Genomic DNA, 16,864 nt, shown 5'->3' with positions numbered 1-16,864 from the left:
ATAGTCCAGTACAACAGACTCAGGGAGGAGGTGAATGCATTGTGAGTGAGGGGAGGCTCAGTGTTTGCCTCGGACACGCCCCTTCCTGAGCAGTGGATGTCAGAACGAGTGAGCAGCAGAGGGATTTGTGAGGCAAATACAGAAGCTAGACACATAAAGACATGTAAATCATCAGCATGACCTAGTGCAGTGTTTCCCAACCAGTGTGCCTCCAGCTGTTGCAAAACTACAACTCCTAGCATGCCCGGACAGCCGAAGGCTGTCCGGGCATGCTGGGAATTGTAGTTTTGCAACAGCTGGAGGCACACTGGTTGGGAAACACTGACCTAGTGAGTAACATATAGAAGCATTGCGACATAACATATGCTTTAAAAGGGTACTCCGGTGGAAAACATTTTTTTTTAGGTCTTTATAAGTCAACTGGTGCCAGAAAGTTAAACAGATTTGTAAATGACTTCTATTAGAAAATCTTTACCCTTCCAGTACTTTTTAGCAGCTGTATGCTACCGAGGAAATGCTGTCCTTTTTGAATTTGTTTTTCGTCTTGTCCACAGTGCTCTCTGTCGACACCTGATGCCCGTATCAGGAACTGTCCAGAGCAGCATAGGTTTGCTATGGGGAATTTTCTCCTGCTCTGGACAGTTCCTGATACGGACATCAGGTGTCAGCAGAGAGCACTGTGGACAAGACAAAAAAGAAATTAAAAAAAGAACAGACTTTTCTCTGTAGCATACAGCTGCTAAAAAGTACAGGAAGGGTAAAGATTTTTTTTTTTTTTTATAGAAATCATTTACAAATCTGTTTAACTTTCTGGCACCAGTTCATTAAAAAAAAAAAAAAATAATAATAAGTTTTCCACCAGAGCACCCCTTTAAGGACAGTGATATGGGTAGAATTATCAAGGTCCTATAAGAGGCCCCACAGACATCCTAGTCATCCTAACCCGCAGACTATGGCTGTCCGGGCAATGGTGGGAGTTGTAGTTTTGCAACAGCTGGAGGCACCCTGGTTGAGAAACACTGGTCTATGTGTATGGTGGCCTCTACACTCTACACCAACTAATGATAATGGGAAAGAGAAGGAGTAGGGAGACGTCAGGGAGCGTCGTACCTCCTCTCTTCCCATTCAGAAAGAATAACACTTGGCCGAGCCATGTGTTCATATGTATAGGATGAATGGGAGCCAAAGCCACGGCAAACTAATATTTGGCTACTGAAGGTGTATGGCCACCTCAGGGGAGGGTGAGGCTTGGCTTTAGTAGGACGTGACACAGAGCAAGACATGGATGCAAAACTGCAGCCACACATGAGGAAGCATGTATGCAAAGAAGAGAGAAATGCTGATACATGGAACAGTTACCAGAAGAAACAAGAACGCAGCAGAAAATCTGCAAGAAGAGGATGGGGACACCTGCCAAGTGCATGTTCAGATATATATCAGATATTATACGTGCGGGCAGTACTAAAAAGGAAAAAATGGGTTACTCTACGTTGCCCATGAACATCCAGATGGCCCTTTGCACCCTTAAAGGGGTACTCCACTGAACGTTTAGTTCTGAACACTGTGTGCGGGCTGCGGGCTGCAGTCACGCCCCCTCCCATAGACTTGCATTAAGGGAGCGTGGCGTCAAGAGGGGCGCGGCCGTGACATCACAACTATAGATTTACATTGAGGGGGCGTGGTGTGGCAGTGACATCACAACTACCGCAGCCCACACCCAGCGTTCAGAACTAAAAATGTTCCGGATGCAGTGGTGTACCCCTTTCTGGGGTAGTGGGGTACCACTTTCTGGGGCAGTGGGGTACCACTTTCTGGGGCAGTGGAGTACCCCTTTCTGGGGCAGTAGAGTACCCCTTTCTGGGGCAGTGGAGTACCCCTTTCTGGGGCAGTGGAGTACCCCTTTCTGGGGGCAGTGGAGTACCCCTTTCTGGGGGCAGTAGAGTACCCCTTTCTGGGGGCAGTAGAGTACCCCTTTCTGGGGGCAGTAGAGTACCCCTTTCTGGGGGCAGTGGAGTACCCCTTTCTGGGGGCAGTGGAGTACCCCTTTCTGGGGGCAGTGGAGTACCCCTTTCTGGGGGCAGTGGAGTACCCCTTTCTGGGGGCAGTGGAGTACCCCTTTCTGGGGGCAGTGGAGTACCCCTTTCTGGGGGCAGTGGAGTACCCCTTTCTGGGGGCAGTGGAGTACCCCTTTCTGGGGGCAGTGGAGTACCCCTTTCTGGGGCAGTGGAGTACCCCTTTCTGGGGCAGTGGAGTACCCCTTTCTGGGGCAGTAGAGTACCCCTTTCTGGGGCAGTAGAGTACCCCTTTCTGGGGCAGTAGAGTACCCCTTTCTGGGGCAGTAGAGTACTCCTTTCTGGGGCAGTAGAGTACTCCTTTCTGGGGCAGTAGAGTACTCCTTTCTGGGGCAGTGGAGTACCCCTTTAAAGGAGAAGTCTCCTTCTGCATGGAGCTGTGTTGACCCCCCCACAAATCGTTGGTCAACACACCCCTTCCATGGGAGAGCCCGAGATGCCCAAGTACAGCACTTCGACTCTCCCACAGAGATGCATTGAGAACAGTTGGACACCCCCGCGATCTGACACTTACCCCCTTCCTATGGATGTGGGTAAAAAATTTTCGAAGCTGGTAAGCCACTAAGATGTCAGCCCCTTGACCTTCTGCCCATGGTGGCCTTTAGCCTATGCTATATACACATATACAAGCAAAAAGAAAAATAGCCAGCACAACAACCTAATACACGGGTGCACGCTGCTGTGGCAAATACAGGGTATACAAAAAAAAAAGAGGATTGCAGCAGCACACATTGGTCAAAAAAATTGAGGCTCTTAGCGCACTTTTTGATCAAAATGTGTCCCCCCCCCCCCCATCCACCACGGGGAGGTGGCCTCATTTAGGATGGGACCCTAACACAAATTCTGGGGGGAATGGCACCCTCTTTAGCTGTGCACCCCTCCCCCTTTTTCACAGGTGGTGTTTTAAATTGTTAATGGATCCAACATGTCACCCAGTCAGAGGCTATATGCCCAGCAGAGGTGCGTGGATATGAGCGTTCGGCTCAGAATTTGTGTTAGGGTCCCATCCTAAATGAGGCCACCTCCGCGTGGTGGATGGGGGGACACGTTTTGATCAAAAAGTGCGCTAAGAGCCTCAATTTTTTGACCAATGTGTGCTGCTGCAATCCTCTTTTTTTGTATAAAATATATATATATATATATATATATATATATATATATATATATATATATCTCAAATTTACAGGAAGTGACACCCTACTCACTTTTGAACAGATGCTGATACTTCTGATGGGTGGAAGAACGGGAACGCTCCTGGAAATATTGATGTCCTGTGTTCTGCCTAATCCAAACCTAACATATTCGTGTTCTTCTATATAATGTGATTATAGATTATATTGTCTTCAAGCAGGCGTGCCATAGGACGAGGCAGCCAAGGACAGGGACTGGGTGAGGTCAGGTCCTGCTCCGTCTTCATCCCTCCACATCGGCCCCTGACAGACTTCTTGGCTCCTGTCGCTCGGAGCGCAGGCTGTGACACACAGGTGGAAGGTGATACGGCGCAGCTCGGAGGATCATGTTAGACCTCGGATCACGGATATAAAAATTGTCTCTTCAGCTAGATTTGATTTCCGCACCTTTAATGGCTCCTGAGTTGTTCCTGTGAACGCGTCTCAATAATGGCGAGGAGAACGCGGCTTGCTTTACATGTAATGGCACCTGGTAAAAGTCATCCATTAATGAAGGTTATTAATGGTCTGAGAGAAGGCTCCCGCTTAAAGGGGACTGTCTCCGTGTCAGGTTTAGGATGCAGTAGTAAAGGGGTAATGCCAAACTACTGCTAGGACCCCAATGGTCACATGATGATCATCCCTTGTCCCCTGAGTGGTGGTCGAGTATGCACGCTGCTGCTCCATACTCATATATGGGGCTGCAAATATTAGGCTAGGTTCACACGTCCGTCTGCATCCAAACCCATTGATCAGCTCGTGAAACGGTTCGGATGCAATACAGTTCCCGTATACGTTTTCAATTTGCATAACCGTATGCATTAACCCTCCATTGAAAACCGTATGCCAAAGGATGCATCAGGTTGTGTACGTTTTGCGTCTTGTACGGTTTTGTCAGTTTTTTTCCCGTACCCAAAACCGCAGCCTAACACGGTTTTTGGTCTGGGTGAAAAAACTTATTAAAATGTATACGATTTTTAAACATGGGAGTCAATGGGAACCGTACAGAACCGTATGTGCGTACAGTTCCATCCAGTTTTCCCCATACGGCTTTTGACTTTGCACAGTTTTTTTCTTGGAATTTCAATCAAACAAGTGAAACTTTATTCATAATGGAATGAAAAGTTAAAAACGGATGCAACCGGACATCATTTTTCAAACCGTATCCCGATTAAAATTTGTACACACGCTTTGATACAGTTTAGTCCGGTTTTGAGGTATCCATTTTTTTATCAAAAACCTGATACGGGAACTGGGGTCTGTCGGTGACCCAGTCATTTTACAGGATTTTGTGTGTGTGTGTGTGTGTGTGTGTGTGTGTGTGTGTGTGTGTGTGTATGTATGTATGTATGTATGTATGTGTATATATATATATATATATATATATATATATATATATATATATATATATATATATATATATATGTACTATATAGTACTGATGGAGCAGTAGTTACTTGGTGGATACTTTTATATGTTGGGGAGGAAGGTTCGGCCATTAATGTGTAGATGGGTATACTGGTTCTGGTAGTATTATATAGTGTATTATATTATTATAGTGTGGTAGTATTATATAGTGGAAATTTTTGATTGGTGGTTGCTTTTAAATATGTTGTCAGAATATAGAGTCTTAAAGGGGTACTCCGGTGGAAAACATATTTTTTTATTTTTTTTTAAATCAACTGGTGCCAGAAAGTTAAACAGATTAGTAAATGACTTCTATTAAAAAATATATATATATTAATCCTTCCAGTACTTATTAGCTGCTGAATACTACAGAGGAAATTCTTTTCTTTTTGGACCACAGAGCTCTCTGCTGACATCATGACCACAGTGCTCTCTGCTGACATCTCTGTCCATTTTTAGGAACTGTCCAGAGCAGCATATATGTTAGCTATGGGGATTTTCTCCTACTCTGGACAGTTCTTAAAATGGACAGAGGTGTCAGCAGAGAGCACTGTGCTCGTGATGTCAGCAGAGAGCTCTGTGTTTCAAAAAGAAAAGAATTTCCTCTGTAGTATTCAGCAGCTAATAAAAAAATCTTAATCCTTCCAGTACTTATTAGCTGCTGAATACTACAGAGGAAATTCTTTTCTTTTTGGAACACAGAGCTCTCTGCTGACATCACGAGCACAGTGCTCTCTGCTGACACCTCTGTCCATTTTAAAAACTGTCCAGAGTAGGAGAAAATCCCCATAGCAAACATATTTGCTGCTCTGGACAGTTCCTAAAAATGGACAGAGATGTCAGCAGAGAGCACTGTGGTCATGATGTCAGCAGAGAGCTCTTTGTTGCAAAAAGAAAAAAATTTCCTCTGTAGTATTCAGCAGCTAATAAGTACTGGAAGGATTAAGATTTTTTTTAATAGAAGTCATTTACTAATCTGTTTAACTTTCTGGCACCAGTTGATTTAAAAAAAAAATAAAAAAGGTTTTCCACCGGAGTACCCTTTTAAATCAGAAAAAAAATAAAAAATAAACATCATCATTATTGTGTTTCCTTGGGAGTTGTAGTTCCAGTCGATAAGGACCATAACATGCCATCTTTGGAGACATAAACAGAGTAAGGAGCCATTGCCTAAATTCACACTATTGGGTGTCAGGACAGGAGATAAGATAAAGAGATGGGACAGGGGGTTGGTGGACATGGTGGAGATAAGTTGCGTGAGACAAGTCCCATTAACAGACCTCTAGGACACGATTATATATGTCCAATAAGGCGGTGGTATCCGCACCTTCTCAGCCGTATTACGGTACAGTCTCCATTCATGATTGACAGGAGATAAGTAGCGAAGACCACCCGGAATGACCCTCCCCGACCTCTCTCTCTTTAGTCCTGAAATGCAAAACTTTTTTTTTGTGCAGACAGACAAGGCCTTGCCTTACATACACCCTAAATACACCCTATTAGGGCGATTCTAAAAAGTTACTGAAATGCTGCCCCCCTCAACAATGCTGGCCTAGGCACAGGCCCATGGGTGCATAATGGCAAATAAGGCATTGGCTCATTTCTTTGGCATATGACAGTACCAGTGTACCTCCAGCTGTTGCAAAACTACAACTCCCAGTATGCCCGGACAGCCGTTGGCTGTCCGGGCATGCTGGGAGTTGTAGTTTTGCAACCACTGAAGGAATACCGGCGTATGATAATGCTTAAATTAAAGGGGTTATCCAGGAAAACATATATATCTACTGGCTCCAGAAAGTTAAACAGATTTGTAAATTACTTCTATTAAAAAATCTTAAACCTTCCAATAATTATCAGCTGCTGAAGTTGAGTTGTTGTTTTCTGTCTGGCAACAGTGCTCTCTACTGACATCTCTGCTTGTCTCGGGAACTGCACAGAGTAGAAGAGGTTTGCTATGGGGATTTGCTTCTACTCTGGACAGTTCCCGAGACAGGTGTCATCAGAGAGCACTTAGACAGAAAAAAACAACTCAACTTCAGCAGCTCATAAGTGCTCTCTGATGACACCTGTCTCGGGAACTGTCCAGAGTAGAAGCAAATCCCCATAGCAAACCTCTTCTACTCTGTGCAGTTCCCGAGACAAGCAGAGATGTCAGCAGAGAGCACTGTTGCCAGACAGAAAACAACAACTCAACTTCAGCAGCTGATAATTATTGGAAGGTTTAAGATTTTTTAATAGAAGTAATTTACAAATCTGTAGCCAGTTGATCTACATATTAAAAATTATTTTATTTTTTTACCTGGAAACACCCTTTAAGATCCCAATATGCGTACGTATGCAGTCCCTGCAAGAACATTTTTTATAAGATAAAATAGGACATGATGGCACTTTTACTGGGAACATTGAATTAAACTGAATAGCAAGCAATGTAAGCAACCTCAGGACCAATTACTATAACTGCTTGTTATTGATCTTATTGATCGATTCATTTCAATGGTTCTTAAAGGGTAACTAATAAAAGAAAAATGTGAAAAGGTCCCATATCTCACAACAGAAAAGGTGAAAACCGTTTTGTAATATCTTACTTCTGGGCCGAGATATGATCTGTTGAAAATACAGGCCCGAAGCCTGAGGCTGCACTACTGACAGAAGGATTTCTGTCAGTAGTGCAGTGTCGTCATGGAGACCGTGTGTACGTCCGAAATCACCATCTATGTGAATGTGAACATCCTAATGTGGAGACATGGGGGGAGATTTATCAAAACCTGTGCAGAGGAAAAGATGACCAGTTGCCCATAGCAACCAATCAGAACGCTTCTTTCATTTTTAAAAAAGGCCTCTGAAAAATGAAAGCAGCGATCTGATTGGTTGCTATGGGCAACTGGGCAATTTTTCCTCTGCACAGGTTTTGATAAATCTCTCCCCATGGAAGAGTCTCCATGGCAACAACACAGTCTCCTCAGTAGTAGTGAAGACCTCAGGCTTTCGGCCTGTAACTTCTAGGGACCCTATCTTAGCGTAGACATAAGATATTTAAAATCAGTTTTCACATTAATATTGTTCACTAAAGGATGTTGCCAATCACAGGAAAGGCCAAGTGGTGCCAGGCAAAACAGTGGCCAAATAGTGCCAACCCTAACAGAGGCCAGACGGCACCAGACCGTTGCTAAACAGTACCAGCCATAGCACTGGCTAGATGGGACAGGAACAGCACTGGCCAGACTGTGTCATAACAGTGACCAAATGGAAACTGCCATGACTGTGACGAAATGGCGCCAGCCACAGCATAGGCTAGATGGTGCCAGCTAAAATACAGGATGGGCGGCCCAAGGCACAAAAGTGACTAAAACAGGGCCAAAAAGTACCAGTCAGAGCACAATCTAGATGGTGTCAGGCACAGGAAAGGCCAAATGGCACCAGTCACCGCATAGGCCAGATAGTACCAGTTCTAGCAGAGGCCAGATGGTGCCAGCCACAATAGTGGCTAAACAGTACTGGCCACAGCACTGACCAGACTGTGTAAGCCACAATAGTGAAGTAATGATGACTGCCTCGACTGTGGCCAAATTACACCAGCCACAGTACAAGCCAGATGGCACCAGCCACAGCACTGTCTAAATGGTGCCAGTCACAGCACAGGCCATATGGTGCCAGCCAATGCAATAAACAAACACTACCATCCAAAAACAGCGCCAACCACAGGAGTGGCCAAACAGTTCTCCTTATACATTGCCAGCCACAGTGCACCCCAACAGTCAGCCACAGTGCCAGCAACAGCCCACCCATGACCATCCACAGCCCATGCCAAAGTCCACTCCCAGCACACTGCCCACAGTGCCAGCCATAAGACCCAGAAACAGCCCCATGGTACCCATAAGCTCAACCCCATTATTCTATACCGCAATGCAAACATTTTGTGTGGATTCCCATAAGAACAATTCCCCTACAGGTCAACAACATTCAATATTTGGCCAGAATTCGATGACTTGGTGGGATAAGCGAGAAGCACTGGAGGAATACAGAAGTATATGTACAGAAGTAACTTCCTATATTTTTTACTTCCCAGTAATACGTGCACGCTGGAATATCAGACTTACTGTAATAGTAGTTCGAGCGGTCACAGCTGGTCATGTTATCGGGGCCAAAACTATTGTAGATGACCCAACGAAATGCGAATGGCAAGAACTAAGAGACAAGATGCCGGTAAACCCAGAGGATGGACTGGAGAGACTATTAAGAACCCCCTTACTGGTTATGGAGTCACCCCGTGTCTGCAGGATGTATGCAGCACCCCGTAAACATGGTGGGACGCCAGAGTCCCGGGCCCTGACACTGTGACCGTTAGTTGCCGCCACTTTTGATTTAACAGTCCGACTTCCTTTCTGCTCAGAGGGAAGTGAAAGTGGCAGATGTTTGATGAGCGCTGCTCCGGAGGACAGGACAGTCTGAACGTCTAACATTATGGGGGTGGAGGACTAAATCAATTGTGCAAAACAGCAATGAAGAAGACCGTGATTATGGTGGTGGTCCGCAGGTACCTGGAGACTACTATGTGTAGTGAAGAAACCAATGGCCCGGCACTAGCAAAACGGGGGTATACGGAGAGGGAAGGACTGGGGTATCCTGGGATATAGTTCGTCCCGGAGGTGCACTGTTCACAATAAGGCTAGAATAGTAAAGACTGTGAGAAAGAAATGAGAGACTGTACTCACCATCCAACGCTGTTTTATTCAGTCATCTGTAAGTGCAGGTACGCCGGCGGAGGCAGGGGCAAACCGGAACAGGCTGTTTCACGCTGAGGTGCGCTTCTTGAAGCCGGTGTACACCGGCTTGAAGAAGCGCACCTCAGCGTGAAGCAGCATGTGTACACTGGCTTGAAGCGCACTTCAGCGTGAACAGCATGTGTACTCCGGCTTGAAGAAGCGCACCTCAGCATGAAACAGCATGTGTACACCGGCTTGAAGAAGCACACCTCAGTGTGAAACAGCATGTGTACACCGGCTTGAAGAAGCACACCTCAGCGTGAAACAGCATGTGTACACCGGCTTGAAGAAGCGCACCTCAGCGTGAAACAGCATGTGTACACCGGCTTGAAGAAGCACACCTCAGCGTGAAACAGCCTGTTCTGGTTTGCCCCTGCCTCTACAGCTGTAACTGCCTGCACTTATAGATGACCGAATAAAACGGCGTTTGATGATGAGTGCAGTATCATTTCTTTCTCGCAGTCATACCTGGAGACTACATCGCCATCTCCAGAGATCCAACACAGGAAAGTAGAAAGAGGAAGGGGGTGTTAAAAATCCGGAACAAGAACCCCAATTGGTCCAATCCAGGTTATATATAGATATGTGTTACAGCAAAAATAGATAACCCAAGCATAAGCTGTACCCTCACATTGGCAAGAGCAGTTCCAGAGCCCATGACTAGTCAGAAGGTCCCAATAGTCAAAGTCCAAGACTAGATGGAAGACCCCCAGCCAATGGGCTGTCAGGGAACACGACTGGTCAAAGTGTCCCATGATGACAGCCAGAGGGCTCCACAAGAGTCCCCCGAGAATGACTAGAATAAGCATGCCTACATACTCTGACTGTTCAGAGTGCTCCCATAATGACAGTCAGAGTTCTTTCAAAGTCCACATCCCTTACCAATCACAGTGCCCCCTTATCAATAGTCCGAGTATTCCCAAAGATCAAGACTAGTGAGAGTATATCAATAATGACATTCAGAGTGCTGCTAGTGACAGTGACTAACTAGAGTGCCCCCATAATGAAACCGATATCATACAGTAACTGTGGCTAATAATAGTAGCCAGAGTGTTTTTCCCAAGGGCCAATACTAGCAAAAGTACACTAATAATGACTGTGCTAAATAATAATAATAATGAGCACTAAACGCAACGGTGATCAACCAAATGCCCCTACAACGAAAGTGTGGCAAGTCAGAGTATCCCCATATTGATGAAAAGTAGAAATGTCCAGCGATTTTAGATGCAAATTCTTTGGCATTATTGAGTCATAAAAACATACAGCATAGGGACAAGAACGCCGACGCGTTTCGGATCTGTACGACCCTTAGTCATGGCCGCGACCCCCTTTTGTTATCTGTACACTTACCACTTTAATTAATTAGAAATGTAAAAATAAGAAAATACCCAAAACAATGTTATCCATAAACCTATGGTACGGCACTGAATGGTGGGTCACGTTGTTTGCTCTGTGCCAGTCGTGAAGTGTTTGTTGCTCGTAATGAGAGTTTCAGGGTTAAATGCCCGGGCACACCGCTAATTAAGAAAGTAAGCACTCGACCCGCTTTTAACGGAAATAATTACTAGATTGTGTTCCCAGCTAATTTCTCTTGTACATAGCAACCCTAAGCTGAGATACCTGCGGAGACAGCGCGGGGAGCCGAGTAATCATTAACCCACGGAGGCTGGAGAGGACAAGGTGTTCGCCGCCGTGTAAACTGCTCAAAACGGAAAGGACTGCCCACTTCAATGCCGCCGCGGTGACCTATTTATTCCCCAATCATGGCCTAGTTATAACACGACCATCGAAGAGCCAATGTCTGCGCCAAACCATTACTATGAGGCAGCGGGCTGGTACAAGGATTTTTGCCAAACTAGGCAAAAGCTAATTTAGCCGCCCCCTTGACTCCTCCCATTAACACGCCCACCCTTACTACTGGGTAACACACTGTAACAAACCTCCTCCTCCTCATGTAATCTCCTTACTACTGGGGTGACACACTGTAACAAACCTCCTTCTCATGTAATCTCCTTACTACTGGGGTGACACACTGTAACAAACCTCCTCCTCATGTAATCTCCTTACTACTGGGGCGACACACTGTAACAAACCTCCTCCTCATGTAATCACCTTACTACTGAGGTGACACACTGTAACAAACCTCCTCCTCATGTAATCTCCTTACTACTGGGGTGACACACTGTAACAAACCTCCTCCTCATGTAATCTCCTTACTACTGGGGTGACACACTGTAACAAACCCCCTCCTCATGTAATCTCCTTACTACTGGGGTGACACACTGTAACAAACCTCCTCCTCATGTAATCTCCTTACTACTGGGGTGACACTGTAACAAACCTCCTCCTCATGTAATCTCCTTACTACTGGGGTGACACACTGTAACAAACCTCCTCCTCATGTAATCTCCTTACTACTGGGATGACAGCTTCACAACTGTCAGGACCTGGAGAAATATCTTTCTTGCGGAGGGCAGAACGGTGCCCCCATCAAGAGGGCGCTTAGGCGGCTGCCTATTTTGCCTATAGGTGGTGCCGGCCCTGCTCTTGGATGATAATGTCAATGTGTTCTCATGGGTCAAATCCCTGAATTCCATGGCTCCTAGTGCCACCTCAAATCCACCTTTCTGGTCCAGATGTCCCCTCCCTTTTTGTCTGTCAGCTATATCTTCCCTCTTCTCCGAATTCATGGTCTTTCCACCTTTCTTGCTCAACCCCCTACCCCCACATGATCTATAAACCACAGGCAATGGCACCAGTCCCACAAGTCCGTTACCTCGGGGTCACCTTCGATTCTGCTCTCTTTCAACCCACACATCCGCTCCCTCACCACCTCCTCCGCCATCTTCACCTTCAATACATCTCTCCAATTCGCTCATTCCTCAACTTTGACTCAACTCAACTAAACTACTGGTACATGCCCTCACCATCTCCCGCTTGGACTACTACAACATCCTCCTGCATGACCTTCTGGCCAACATTCTTGCTCACCACCAATCCCCCCCTCAACTCTGCAGCCCAACTAATCCATATATCCAACCTAAAAGTGATCCTTCCACCTTAAAGGGGGTACCCAACACCCTAGACATCTTATCCTTTGGATAGGGGATAAGTTGTCTGATTCCGAGGGTCCCCAGCGCTGGGATCCCCGCAATCTCCCTGCTGCACCCGGCATTCATTTAGAGCTTCTGGTGTAGCGCTGGAGGCTCGTGACGTCACGGCCATGCCCCCTCAATGCAAGTCTATGGGAGGGGGCGTGACGGCAGTCACGCCCCCTCCCATAGACTTGCATTGAGGGGGCATGGCCATGACATCACTAGTCTCCGCCCCATATCGCCAGTCATCCGGTACGAGCGAAGTTTGCTCCTCCGTGCACCTGGGGTGCCGCAGCCAAGATCACGGGGGTTTCTAGTGGCGGACCCCCCCAATCAGACATCTTATCCCCTAACCTTTAGATAGGGGATAAGATGTCTTGGGGTGGAGTACTCCTTTACGTACTATAGGAAAACAATTGCGAAGACACTTTAGCCTATGTCTAGGTCGCTTGGCTGGGAAAATTGCGAAAAAACGAAATAGCCTGTGTGACATAGATTATACAGTACTGCGAATAGCTGCGGCTTGCCACATCAAAGAGTGGTAGCTGATAGCATGTGGTGCCCTGTCACTACACAGTTAAAGATACCCATGTGACGCGGCCCAAGGAAGGTTTTTTCCTTTCCTCCCAACTCGTTGAGTCTTTTCAAGACTTTCTACATTACCATTTACGAGTCTGAATGTATCGCTGTATCGATTCAGAACTATAAATAGGGAAATTTGTGTTTTTATCACCGAACAAACCGGTGGTCATCAGTGAGTCAAGGTGGCCAAACATATAGGAGGACAGGGTTTCTCAACCAGTGCACCTCCAGCAGTTGCAAAACTACAATGCCCAGCATGCCTAATGCGGGGAGGTGTATAACTACTATCTATCCTGATCTCATGAAGATAGCAGCAGCAGTATACAGATAGAGCTGGCGGGGAGGTGTTTAACTACTATATATTCTGATCCTATAGAGATAGCAGAAGCAGTATATAAATAGAGCTGGAGGGGAGGTGTAAAACTACTATATATCCTGTTTACATAGAGATAGCAGCAATATACAGATAGAGCTGGAGGGGACATGTATAACTACTATATATCCTGATCCCATAGAGGTAGCAGAAGCAGTATATAAATAGAGCTGGAGGGGAGGTGTATAACTACTATATATCCTGATCCCATAGAGATAGCAGAAGAAGTATACAGATAGAGCTGGAGGGGAGGTGTATAACTACTATATATCCTGTTTACATAGAGATAGCAGCAATATACAGATAGAGCTGGAAAGGAGGTGTATAACTAATATATATTCGGATTCCATAGAGATAGCAGCAGTATACAGATAGATCTGGAGGGGACATGTATAACTACTATATATCCTGATCAGATAGAAATAGCAGCAGTATACAGATAGAGCTGGAGGAGAGGTGAATAACTACTATATATCCTGATCCCATAGAGATAGCAGCAGTATACAGATAGAGCTGGAGGAGAGGTGAATAACTACTATTTATCCTGATCCCATAGAAATAGCAGCAGTATACAGATAGAGCTGGAGGAGAGGTGAATAACTACTATATATCCTGATCCCATAGAGATAGCAGCAGTATACAGATAGAGCTGGAGGAGAGGTGAATAACTACTATATATCCTGATCCCATAGAGATAGCAGGATCAGTATATAAATAAATAGAGCTGGAGGGGAGGTGTATAACTACTAAATATCCTGATTACATAGAGATAGCAGCAGTATACAAATAGAGCTGGAGGGGAGATATATTACTACTATATATCCTGATTCTATAGAGATAGCAGCAGTATACAGATAGATCTGGAGGGGGTATAATTACTTTATATGCTGATTCCTAAGAGACAGCAGCAGCAGTATACAGATAGAGCTGAAGGGAAGGTGTATAATTACAATATATCCTGATTCCAAAAAGATAGCAATAGTATGCAGATAGAGCTGGTGGGGGGGGGGTACATCTGATAGGTGATGATGTCATCCTGTAGTTCAGAGGAAGTCACTTTTAGACACACATTAGACACAGATTTTCTGTGGGCCAGGGTGGTAATCACATGACCCAGTTACAGTAATGAAATTAATGGAAGCAGCTGAGCTGGAATGAAACAGATGGCACTACAGGGCTATTGATATAATATAAGTAAAAAAAAATAAAACTAAAACCTAGTTTTTAATAGTGCTTCTTGAAGCATTACAATGTGCCCACCCAATCTTCACAATGAAGATCCATAACATAGCCCCCCTCCCCCCCCTTCCCTCACTCTATTATATGACACACAATAATATATATATTTTTTTCTAAACGAAATAATCCCTTTAATGTACAGGTTTACAGCCATAGTATACAAGGTCTGAATTATTAGTGGGGGTAACTTATAATGCAACCGAAACATTAAGACCTCAAGGGGCAGATGATGCAGATCTTGGGGCAGGATACAGAACGTTCGAGCCTTTCATTTTGTCCTTATATTTGTGATGCAGATCGTCTCTGCGCTGTTCCCGCCTTCATCAATAGATGAACATTTTTAAAAAGGGAGAAAAAAAAAAAAAAAAAGAAAAACAATTTATTTTCATTCATTATTCATGCAGTTAAGCAGCCGGCGGGTTAAAGTAAAGGCTTTGTAAACTGTTTTTATGTTCTATGGCAGAAGTCCTAGCCACTTTTAATAATGCGCATTTGGGAACAACAACAAGGCATGCTGGGAAAGCCCATCTTCTATGCCAATGGCATAGTCAGTCTGACACATACACATATTTCTTATATCAAAATCATCTCTTGGTTTGGACAAAAAAGTCTTACATAGTGTGAGACCACCCCAACAAGCTAAACCTGGGGGAAGACCCACCAAAGCTGGAAAGAGACACAGAATGATTAATTGGGAAGACCCACCAAAGCAGGTAGGAGGCACACCTAAAATAGGGCCAATAGGAAGACCAATCAAAGCAGGTAGGTGGCACACCTAAAATAGGGCCAATAGGAACACCAACCAAAGCAGGTAGGAGGCACACCTAAAATAGGGCTCATAGGAAGACCAACCAAAGCTGGTAGGAGGCACACCCAAAATAGGGCCAATAGGAAGACCAACCAAAGCAGGTAGGAGGCACACCTAAAATAGGGCCAATAGGAAGACCAATCAAAGCAGGTAGGAGGCACACCTAAAATAGGGCTCATAGGAAGACCAACCAAAGCTGGTAGGAGGCACACCCAAAATAGGGCCAATAGGAAGACCAACCAAAGCAGGTAGGAAGCACACCTAAAATAGGGCCAATAGGAAGACCAACCAAAGCAGGTAGGAGGCACACCTAAAATAGGGCTCATAGGAAGACCAACCAAAGCTGGTAGGAGGCACACCTAAAATAGGGCCAATAGGAAGACCAACCAAAGCAGGTAGGAGACACACCCAAAATAGGGCCAATAGGAAGACCAACCAAAGCTAGTAGGAGGCACACCTAAAATAGGGCTCATAGGAAGACCATCCAAAGCTAGTAGGAGGCACACCTAAAATAGGGCCAATAGGAAGTGCTACCAATGCTAGCAGAAGACCCATCAAAGCTGGTAGGAGGCACACCTAAAATAGGGCCAATAGGAAGACCCACCAAAGCAGGAAGGAGGCACACCTAAAATAGGGCCAATAGGAAGACCCACCAAAGCAGGAAGGAGGCACACCTAAAATAGGGCCAATGGGAAGTGAAACCAATGCTGGCAGAAGATACACCTAAAGTAGGGCCAATGGGAAGACCTACCAAGGCAGATAGAAGACACGTAAAGTAGAACCAATGGGAAGACACACCATAGCTGGTAAAAGAAAAACCTAAAGTAGAACCAATGGGAAGACCTATCAAAGCTAGTTAAAAAACACACCTAAAGTAGGGCTAATGGGAAGACCTACCAAAGCTGATAGAAGACCTGGGAGAAGAATACAGGTCCTATTACACAAAGCGGTTATCAGCCCAACAGTCAGGTATTACCGTGTGTAATAGGGCCAGTGATCAGGTAGAAGACAGACCTAAAGAATCACTTATAAAAAGAACACTAAAGCCGCTAGGAAATACATCTAGCCTAGAACCAGGGGTAAGACCCACCAAAGCTGGTAGCAGACACTCCTATAGCTAGGGAGAATAGGGGTCCTAAAATAGGGGTCCTAAAGGGGTAGTCCACCCCTAAACATCTTATGTCTCCGCAATCTCGGCTACGGCACCCCAGACATCCAGTGCACGGAGCGAACTTCACTCCATGCCGGATGACTGGCGATGCGGGCGGAGGCTCATGATGTCACAGCCATGCCCTCTCAATGCTAGTCTATGGGAGGGGGCATGACTGCCATCACGCCCCCTCCCATAAACTTACA

The 16,864-nt window shown here is 45.4% G+C and overlaps 1 protein-coding gene across 6 annotated transcripts in view; it reads right to left on the bottom strand.

Moving 5' to 3' along the window:
• MEF2D (myocyte enhancer factor 2D) overlaps positions 1 to 16,864 on the bottom strand; it is a 211,149-nt gene that overhangs the window by 135,932 nt on the left and 58,353 nt on the right. The window contains exon 1 of one of the 6 annotated variants that reach the window (XM_056546373.1): positions 7,234 to 7,254. The exons of the other annotated variants lie outside the window; for them this stretch is intronic. The gene's annotated coding sequence lies outside the window, so the exon portion shown is untranslated. Of the gene's footprint in view, positions 1 to 7,233; positions 7,255 to 16,864 lie in introns of those variants that run through there. 6 annotated transcript variants of the gene reach the window in all.

The sequence above is a fragment of the Hyla sarda genome, chromosome 11 (genome assembly GCF_029499605.1).
Source record: "Hyla sarda isolate aHylSar1 chromosome 11, aHylSar1.hap1, whole genome shotgun sequence".
In the NCBI taxonomy this organism is placed as follows: Eukaryota; Metazoa; Chordata; class Amphibia; order Anura; family Hylidae; genus Hyla; species Hyla sarda.
Note: the sequence above shows the minus strand (reverse complement) of the source record. Positions and strands in the feature narration are given on the sequence as shown.